Consider the following 11,282-nt stretch of genomic DNA (forward strand, 5'->3'; position numbering starts at 1 on the left):
TGCCCGTTTTGTAATCTAAACAGCATTTTATCTGGATTTGAGACGCTTCAAATGAGAGGCCTAAATTAGGTCTAATGTCTTTATGCGTGCACAACAACACAGAGTAAACAACTGAAACATATGGGGTTTTTTTTCTGGGAACATCAAAAACTTGAAATAACATCCCGGCATGACAAACAACACGCGACACGTGATATGTAAACACGTAAAGCATCACCTTCAACCTTCAAATTCGTATTAAGCCGAGGCCCATTTAAGGTATCCCACACTATCTTCTACACATGGTAACACTAAACATCACAACTTTTGGTGACACAGTCCCACACACACACACACACAGATGGCGAAAACACCCCTCAAATACTCAAAGATGAAACGAGTCAGAAAACGACCACATCACATCTCCTTCAAAAACAAACATTTAATTATGGCAGCTCTGCAGCATTAGTGGCGGACCGGCGGGTTTTGATGTGCGCCTCTAAATAGCGTTACATCGAGCCAGTAACATTTTTAACGCCCACAAAAAGACATTCAAAGCAAATCACTTTAAGAGGAAAATGAAAAACAATTTGAGACTAATAGAGCTTGAACTTCTAAAAGTCAGGAATCTGATAATTTAATGTTCCATTTCAAGTAATAAAAAGCTATATTTGTTGTAAATATAGATATAAAAAAAAAATACCAGCAAATAAATTTTAAGCTAAATTAGAGAGTTTACCATCTGTTTTGGAACAACTTTAAGAATGAATCTCTTATTTTTGGGTCACACATTGACGCATGTGTTTCACATTGTTTTTCATCAGTTTACCAACACTTTGTTGAATTTGTTCTCTGGAAATCATATTCATTATAGTCTCATTTGTTGGAGTTAAGAGGCTACAGTATCAGTTTGAATGACTAATTAACCTACAGCCTACAGAACGGCGTTTAACCCAGCCAACAGAGGTTCACCTTTAGGACGTGGAGTCCCACAGGGAACCATTGTGGGTCCTTTGTTGTTTGGATCATAAGTGAATAATGTTGAATCTGTTTGTGATGAAAATCTAACTTTAAAACGCTTGTGAGTCATTTAGCTATTTAGCTGTCATCGTCTTGATCAAGAAAGGTAAATTTGCACTCCGCACATTCATTTGGATGACGAGGCTTTTGGCACTCCTACATTTACTGTATCATCTTGTGTGGTGTGGTTTGAATGGGGACAGATAAAATAAAACGAGGGTGGGGTCCATTGTAGAAATAGCACAGTTTCTTGTGGTCTCGGCTTGTGATAATAGATGAGGCTAAGATGTGCTAAAAGCTGTTTTTATGGATAAAGCATTTATATTTCAAAAGTATATGCAGTCTAATGTATGCATTTTACAGACAATGCTAAAAATACAGTAATGTGTACAGTAAAGTTTACTACACAGTACTGTATACGGCATTCAGATAGAAATGCTTAGATTAACAAACATCCGGACAGACCTCAGTTATTTACTTAAGCATCAATTCAAATGTGTAACGAAGCAGTCGAACTATAGATCTATATATACAGCAGCATTAGTGCATCCCTGAGCTTTCACCACAGTACCAACCTAAATAATACAGCGCAAGGCATCCTCTAGTTACATAAGGCAGCAATGGCTTAATTCACGCTCTGTAAATAATTGTGTCATTGCACAGTGAGCTCGCTTCACAGCTCTGCATTTCACACCATATTCACTACTTTAGTTAAAAAAAGAAAGAAAAAAGAGAAATGAATCATGCTGTGGTGTTCCAATTGCTTCTTAAAACTAGTTTGCTTAGCAGTCTTTAATCACTTCTGAAACCACATAAACATACAGGGAGCATGGTAAATCACAAGATAGCAGCATACTATGCTACACGCCAAGTATGTGCAAATTGCATTTTAATTTTTACTCAAATGCCCAATGCTTTGACTCTGTGGAAAATGGTAACGCTAGTGTGGCATTACATTTTCCCATTCACGTTTGAGTTATAATTTAATTTTGTCACCTTTAGGCTTCCTTACATTTAAGCTCATCTGAAAAACAGAGTACAACTAACTGAAACGTATCAGGATTAGACTTAAGGAGACTTAAAGATACAAAAAATTCTTTAACACTACTATTTGAATGTTTAAATATACCCCGGATGTTGTTTTTGTTTCATAAATTGCAACATGCTTGGTAAATGATGCCAATGCCCTTTTAAGCATAACATTTTAATCCAAAAATCACTCCACTGAGGCCAAATAATTATTGCTGACCATTTCTGCCAAACGCAAACAAAACTAATTCTTCACATCATATAGTTTAAGGTGACACTGTCTGGGTCACAGCTGAGGTCTTTAACTCTTTAAGCAGACAGATACGCTGTTAGCGCCGGTCTAACCTCAGCGAAAAACCAGAGGAGCCGTCGAGGAAGCGCAGCTGGCCCGCGTGGCTGTGGGCTCTCGACACCAGCTGCAGACTCTTGTGCAGAAAGAGCCACCAGGTGTCTGGGATTTCACGCTCCTTCCCTCCTCTGCTGGTTCCCACTGCAGCCTGCTGAACCGTCGCTGGGTTGGATTAGCGCCGGCTGTTCCTCCTCTGCGGCCCACAGCTCAGCACGCTTTGCTGGCTGTCTCCCTCGCACAAGACGCAACAAAGTATGCTCGGGCCCGTGTTCAAGTTCACTCTGAGACGCTATTTTGTAACCTTTTACTTGGTGAAGGATAAAAGAGGTTCGCAGGAAAACACATTTGTTTTCACTCTACGGGCACTGCTGTAAAGTCACGGACAATTAGTTTAATAAAACCGGGTCAGTTCACACAAATTATATTCCATTTCCATGAAAATAGTTCTGTTTTTGGTCCCTGAAGTGTATTTTTTCAACCTCTAGATGACCCACAGCCACTGTCGAGCTCTGTTGGGCTATTTGTCGGCCGGAAGCATTGACTTCCACTAACTTGCTGCACGAATTAGTAAACTTTAGATGGGTTTGGTAGCTTTGGAAAGAGCTGAGCTAGCTGTTTCCACCTGTTCCCAGTCTCATTGCTAAGATAAATTGACTGTTGCCTGCTTCTAGCTAAAGATGGAAAGAAAGCACATATGCACATTCTGCAAAACCTAGCTGTGTGTAAACTGTGTGAGACACATAGACCGGGAGTCTTCAACATTTTTCACGCCAAGGACCTCCAAACTGATGGAGAGATTAAGTAGGGACCCCCTACCTACTATATGTGTTGTATATTAAACTCTGCCTAGTGCTATTTCTAAATAGACATTGTTATTATAATTTTGCATTCAATATTAAGCTATCCCTTATCCCTTTACTAAAATATGTTGGATACATGTTAACGTGTTTCAATAAATTTAAATTTGTGGGGGAAATTAAAAAAATAAAAATATATATATATAAAAAAAATTCATAATCAACCAAAGATTTTGCGACCCCCTGCAGTACCTCCACAGACCCCCTAGGGGTCATGAACCCCATGTTGAAGTACTATGACATAAACAATACGGCCCCTTTGTGCTGTGGAGGTAGCAGAAATTTCACAAATGTTTATCTCAAAATGTTCATATATCTTAACAAAAAGTCTAAATTATCAAAAAAATTTTCACTAGCTACTAGCTAGCTAACGCTTAAAATGATATTATTTCTGCCGTCAAAAGTAAAATGACTTTTTATACTGCGTAGGTGCACGTTGCAATCAAGAGGAGCCTCCAAACCCACACAACTACGCGCAGACGCACAGATATCCTAGCGAGCATGATCATATGCAGAGATACACACACGGTCCTGAGACCAGGCAGCTCAGACAACTGCTAACAATTACAACAATTAGTGGTTTGCCAGCCAGCCACGCTGCCTGTTTATAATGTGATCGAGCACAAATGTCATAACAGTGGAGTTTTGAGACAAACAAGATGCACTATCAACGTGATGCCTGCGAGTCCAGCCTGAACCCAGATATGCAATCAAGCCGAGAGAGAGACAGGAAGTCCTCTTCTTTTTTTCTTGCGCGTGCCAACAAAACACATGTAGCAGCTTCACAAGTTGGGTTGTTGGAATCTGAAAATGACCATGCAGCATTAGCTTAGGTTTAAAACGCGGAGCGGGTTAGGTTAACTTAGCCCAGCTTAGCTTAGCTTAGCATAAGGGCTGGAAACAGGAGTGCTGGTCAGGATCATACCAGCTCGTGTTATTTCAATTTAAACATTTATATTCATCCTCTGAAAATTCACTTGACTTTGAGGAACATAAAAAAAAAGCATGCTAAAGGTCGACTCGGCGTACTGTAAGATGTGGCCACGGTATCATTTCGTGCGGATTGAAGGTTTGGCGGCAGGACACAGCAGGAGAGTTATAATGGCTGCTGCTGGATGGAGCAGCTCTAACTGAATTAGCAGGAGGAGGAGAGCTTGAAAGTGACTAAAACAAGGTTAGCGGGCACGGATAGGAGTGTGTACGGGGACGTAAGTTTGTTTACATCCACACAACGTGGGGACAAAGGGTTTGAGGTTGGGGTTAGCATAAGTTTTCAGGATTTAACAATGAGACGAATAGCCTTCCTTGTACATTCCTATTTTAGATACACACACATCCTTCTGGAGAATACGCACAAAAGACTTTTTTTCACGGCGGACATTTTGACATGTCACAGTGCAAAATAATAAAATGAATGGTGCCCGAGTTACATTTGCCTCAGTTTCGGGGTCCTAGGAGGGTTCATCCAGACTCTTTGTCTGGAACAGAACCAAGCCGTCCTTAATGATATTAGTAACACTTCCCACACTGTGGCAAGTCAAAATGTCTCGTGTGAAAACGACCCGTACGGCTGTTCCTCTTATTAGTTTCCCTTCTATGTTGCGGGTTTCCATCATTTCCGCAGCAGCATCTGAGTTTAGGACTTCGGCTGATAACGTTGTCATGTAATCCGCACAAAAACAACGTTAAATATTTGATCCAGAAAGCACCAAATTATTAATTCCAGTATCAATTTTTGATAGGCATTTGTATTTGTATAGCATGACAATTTAATCTGGCAGTCCGCGGGGCATTCCTGCTGTTCCTGTTGGTGCAACCTTCCCATGTCTCACGAAGACCTAAGAAAGGAAAATGTATGTTTTTTTTTGTTTTGTCTTGTTTTCCAGAAAACTGGCTGTGAGGATCCATAACCTACAACCAAATTTATGGATTTAACTACTTCATGCAGGTTAAGTGCTATCACGTTGGCAGCTGGTTACTGCGTTTAGGGGTTTCCTCTTCTCTGGAGGCATGTGTAGCAGACAAGTGGCTAGCATTGGGCTAGCGCCGCCATCCAAACAGGATCCCATGCCTCTTTTTTAAAGGAGGGAAAGTGATGGATAGTTGAGGAAACCACCGTGGCCTTACGGCGGATTGATCCAACTACATCGTTCTCTTTCCGTCTGTCCTCCTGCATCTCTGTAGTCGTCTGTCTTCCTGGCAGGCTGCAGTCTACCCTACACTGGGAGCAAAAGCCTCCTCAGGCAGACAGCGGCCCTAATTTCATTAATTATAAACCAATATGCTGCTGGCAGTCCCTCTGGAGAGGACTTTACCCAGCGCTGGCATCTGTTCAGCACAAACACAGTGAGGGATGAAGGGATGGAGGGAGGAGAAAACAAGGACATCTCCGACTCCCGCCATAGGTGGAGCGTGGTGCTGTGCAGGGGAAGGGTGAAGGAGGTGGTCGGGGAGGTTTTAAAAGGGCTTTAATGTGGATGTAAGAGGTGCAATCTGAGACAAATTCATCCGGATGGAGTGCAGCTATTTATTTACAGTAGGCAACCTTGTGGGAGATGAATCAGAATGAAGAATCTTTGGAAATTGTGAACGTCCGATGAGAGGATTTGGCTCAAATTTTCGGAAAAATTACCCAGGCCCGTAGCCAAAGCTGCATCCAAGGCTTCAAAGTATTCACTTAGAGACATTTGTGTTGTTTTACTGCAAAAAGTCTGGATTCGTTTCTTGTTTTTTTTTTCTTCACCAATAACTTAAAAGTGTCAGGAAAGTTCCCGGAAGCCTGAACCTCACCTTCTGAGCCATTTCCGCATAACGCGTAATTTCCGTGTAAATAGGATCTAATAAAATCCCACACACCTGATGGTGCTGCAACGCAATTCTAGCGACCCCTGACCTTTCCTCTAACCCCGCCATCGGGCCGCTGAAAGAGAAAGAGAAAAAGAAAGAACGAAAGAAAACAAAGAACACACAAAGCTGTCGATTCACCACGCGTACGCGCATTCAAAGTGCAAAAGCATGTTATCAAAGTGGAAGCTGTTTACTCCCGCATCGTTCATGAATTATACACACGGGCTCAGGATCACTGGCGATAATGCTGCCGTTTTATTTTTGTTGGTGTCAGGCCCTGGGACAAAAAGTTCATTTGCAGAATCTGAACGCATGAATGCGAAACGACAAGGTGAATTACATCAATCAGCACGCCAGAAAAATCACCCTTCCGCTAAAAATATACATTTTTTAGCTTGCAACGAATGTGTAAATTATATAATTTGTGAATTACTTGATGTAACGGCTCCCCGTCCGAAATGGGAAAAGGTGAGCCACTTCCTGTATCACAGAGCAGCTTTAATGTGATTTTCAGCTCTAATTAGAGTTAAGTCACTTAGTGTGTTGTAATGATGTTTGGCTCACGGAGCAGCAGACGCCGTCCATCAGCCAAATGAAATATTAAACTGACCTACCGCTGGATTACGCGCCCGTGTGCGCGCGCGTAGACTGCTATTCGCGAGCCGCGTCGAGAGACCGCGGCACGCCGTACGGTGTGTCCGCCGCGTACAGTAAACCCAACACACGCACATTTCTGACCTACATTCACTATACACAAACAACAGGGTGTCAGGAGGGGCTGCAAATATGTGTGTGTGTTGGCGGTGGAAAATCTGCAGGTGCACTGGGCCGTGAATCTAATGCAAAATTAGTGTTGTCTTCCTGCCAAATAATTCATGATGCCGCATCCGAAATGATAGCGGAAAAGACTCGCCCCGTCCTCGCGTCTGTCTTTGTCGCTGTCCCCCGTGAACGATGTTTTATTCAGAATGTCACATGGAGCAGAAAGTGGTAAATAAGTACAACTGCAATTGGCAATTCTTTGCTTTGATCCCAGGTGACTTTTAGCCCGGATTCGGGCTGGAGGCGGTATACGAAGATAACTCATCTTGACTAATGCGGTGTGTAAGATTCTGCAGATTTACTGTACAGAAATCAACACGTAAGGCAATAATGAGTGGTTCAAACCGACCTGATGGACGTTGGTCAGTGTTGGGCCCTCAGCGTACGAACTGGCACCCTGTACGAAACTTTCGTGAGGGCTGTTCAGCTTGAGGAAGGGAAGTGACAGAAGTAATAAAACAATAAAGTCAAGAAATCTGACTGGTTGGCAGGGTTTGGCGAAGAGGAGAAAGCTCTGTACGACGATTTGTAGCTCTTCTAGCTCTACTGGTTTCCTATTTTGAATGAAAATACAGACCACTCCCACCGGCTGGTATGTAGAGTTAATTCCTCCCACGAGAGCTGCAGTATTTGCGGGGTGCTTAAGTGCAACCTGGCAAAAAATGCATTCAACCCCTTTGACGCAAGGTTTTACCTGCTAAGGTAAGGTGTGCAGAGGCATGACTTGCCATTCATAAATATACAGCTTTCAAGCTAAAGATACTGCTTCTAGAGACTCTCTGCGTGTCTCCGTGATGGTGGACACTGTATTTAGAATCTTGAAGCTTGAATCGTCAAATAAACAATTTTATGGATCTCAAAGTTGTTTTGACCCCCGTTAAAGCTACATTAGATTATTACAGAATAATCCATGAGGATTCCACTCAGTTCCTCTGCCACCCAGGGTGACAGTGGTTGTGGGTTTGTGGGCTCAGACTGCTAGTCAATAAAGGAGTAGCATTACAGACACATCTTGATTCAATGGAGAAGAATGATCGGGAGGAAGGCAGCCATTACACTCCCAGATCAAATAACCTGGAGGGTAGCGGGAGCTGATGGATACTCCACAATGCGGTCCAGCTGGATTGGCGTTATATTTTAAAACTTCACTTCTCTTTTTCACCTGCAGCCATCAATAAAGGAATTAAGAGCGGGTAAAGGAAACCGTGAAGAGCCTTGGCTTCACTTTTGGTTCCCTGGCCGGAGCCCAGTTGACTGTGTTTGCTTTATTATAGGTCAGCGTGTGCACACCCACTAACTATAGCCGTGGCCCCAGCATATAAAACCCTAAATAATATGTCTACATTTAGAGAAATCATCGGGTGTCGCTGTGGAATGCAACACCATTGTGGTGAGGCATTTTCACAAAAGAGCAAACAACCGCCGGAGAAAGCCGGAGAAGGGACAGCTTACCCGTGTTGATATCATACCGTGTGACTGACAAACGTGTCATTTCTGGACCTCCGCTTTAATTCCCACTGTGGGTCTGTGGGTGTCGTGTTACCAGGCTTTCTTTTTCTCAGGAGAGCTTTGGAAGAAACGCTGAAATTGATCGTCATTTAGCTTCAGTTAAGCTGCGTGATCTGTTCTAACCCTCAACTTCAACAAGAATCTGTATTTTCATTATTCACATCCTGACAGGCCTTTTTCACCAAAAACATTTTTAAAAGTTTTGCATGTAAGTAACACAATAACAGTAGTAAAACTCATCATTGAGTAACACTCATCATTAAGACTATTAATCACACCTGTGCTTATCCATGACAGATGTCTACAGGAACAAAGACACATTATATCACCACCACTGTCTTTACTTTTGGATAGTTCAACAGGGGGTCCACGGACCCCCAAGGAGCCGTACTGCAGCAGAGTCCAAAATATTAAGTTGATTAGACATTCTTTACATATATATTGTTTAATTTCCCCGTCATTTTCCCCACACTTTAACATTAATCCAGCATATTTTAGTAAAGGGATAAGGGATAGCTTAATATTGAATGCAAATGACAATAATAACGTATATTTAGAAATAGCATTAGTTTAATATAGAACACATATAATAAGTAGGGGGTCCATAATTAATCCCTCCATCAGTTTGGGGGTCCTTGGCCTGAAAAACGTTGAAGCCTCCTGCCATAGAAATATCTGATCGAAACTTTTATTCTGAAGGGTAACGCTTTCTATTTGAGCTGTTAAATATGAAACTATAGCCAGAAATTGAAAATGAAAACATTAGACTGGCTACGCCTGAGGTTGAAATATTCAGCCAGTCAGCAGCTCAAATAAATGCTGAGATATATTGTGTAACTTTATGCTAGCTAAGCTAAGCTAACTGGCTAGTTCCGCAGCTGTGTCATAATGATAATTTTCATCGGAAGCAAATGCAAAAATCATGAAAATGGCGCAGGAGAAGACATTAAATGGGGGAAACAATGAGATACCTCGAACAAGACTTGGACAAAGGGCCGTGACACATCACAATCAGCTGTTAGCCAGTGTCTGGTTGTTGCTAGGCGTCTGCTTTTGACGGATAGTTGGAGTAGGCTCACAACGAATGAATTAACTGTGGAGCAACTGATCAGAACGTATGTGCCAGCTGGCCGACGGTCGGAACTTTTTGGTTCATCTTCAATGGGAGTTTTTATGTCTTAAAGGGCAAATAAAGCAAAAGAGACATTAGCCTGTGACCTCAAACTGAAAGCGTTTGAGATGTATCAATAATCAATTGTCTTACGTTATCCTTGTTCTCAGTAACCTGGACGGCCGCAAAAGATGGTTTTATAGCAACATCTGCTTTAGATTACTCGGGATATTCATAAATACTGCATCGTATGACCAAAAAACAAAAAAAACCAAAAAACATACCCATTTTGCCTGAGAATAATATGAAACCTGGATGCTAAACAGGTATCGTATGATCTTTGTTTTATCCCGATAAACAAAATCTGACGAGAACCACGGCCGATAGTATATAGCCCTCGTTCTCTGATAACCTAAACACACAGGCATGCTAAGGCACACACACACACGTGATTGTACGTATTCACACTGAAAGCCACATGTCTGAGTTGATCATATTTGCCGGTGAAGCTGTATGATTGTAACATAAACAGAACGGAGCACAGAGAGGGAGGTCTGAGGCCCCGCAGTCACCTGAGTGTTCACAGACGTGAAGGTGTGTGTTTACCAGCGTGTGCTTTCTTTAAGGGAAAAAAAAAAAAAAAAAAGATTAAAAAAACGCGGCGCTCTGCCCTTACTACAAAGTGATTTCATCCTCGGTCATGCAAGCTCTTTTGTTGAACCATCACATCTTACTCGCCACCACCCCCGATGCCTCCCCCGGCAAAGCCACTGCCATTTAGAATAACAGATGAATAAATGGACGAGGGGGAAAAACAGTAGACTGAAACCACAGTGGAACTCAGCGATGGTCAGCCAGGCCCACCACGCCTCAGCAAATGTTTGTCCAAACCTGTTATTTCTGGCATTGTACTGTCTCAAAGAGATCATTTTATTCTCCGAGAGGAATGCAGTAGCTATAAATAGTCTGGAGATGAAGGAGGGGAAATCAGAGATTTGTAGAGTAATTACAGAGCCAGAGTCGAACCCTTCTGTTATGGCTCATTTTTCATCAACCTCTGTCTCCACGACTGTCTGACTGACTGGCCGACTGAGGTAAAATGGCCTTATTCTCCATGAGACGTGCGTGTCTGACCTGATGTGTGACCTCCATTTCTTCTGTTATTTACTCCTTGTGGACTCAAAGTCTATGTGCTTGTTTGTCATGAAACCCGCAGCCGAATGAGCATCAACATTCGGCACCTTCATCTCATTTTATTTCAATTCTGAGCTTGGTATCAGCAGTTTGGTAAACTCAAATGACAAATGCTCTGGTTTGACATATTTGGATTTAGTTTGTAGGACATGTTGTCTGATAGATATTTAGCCTAGCTTAGCCCGGAATGTAAGAAAATTGCTAACTTTTCATAGAGAAAAATAACACACTTTTAAGTTCAAGAACACCCAAAGCCTGTACCTGAATCCAATTATGGACCAAAACATTGTTTGGCATGTGTCTTCTGCTTCTTCTCTTTCCGAACAAAGCCCACTTCAGAGCCACATTACTCACTCCAAGGTAAACAAGAGAGATGACAAATGAGTGACTGGAAACGAGATCTTGCATCTAAACAGGAAGTCAGGTGTTTTTTTTTTTTAATCTCCTAGGAAGATCATGTGTCACGTCCCACTCATCTGTAGTCATCTTTTTAAATGTAAAGTCGTAAAACAGATAGCCAAGCGGCATTTGCTTTGGCATGTGTTCGAGTTGCCTTTAAACACAT

This window comes from Mugil cephalus, chromosome 23, assembly GCF_022458985.1.
Source record: "Mugil cephalus isolate CIBA_MC_2020 chromosome 23, CIBA_Mcephalus_1.1, whole genome shotgun sequence".
Lineage (NCBI taxonomy): Eukaryota > Metazoa > Chordata > Actinopteri > Mugiliformes > Mugilidae > Mugil > Mugil cephalus.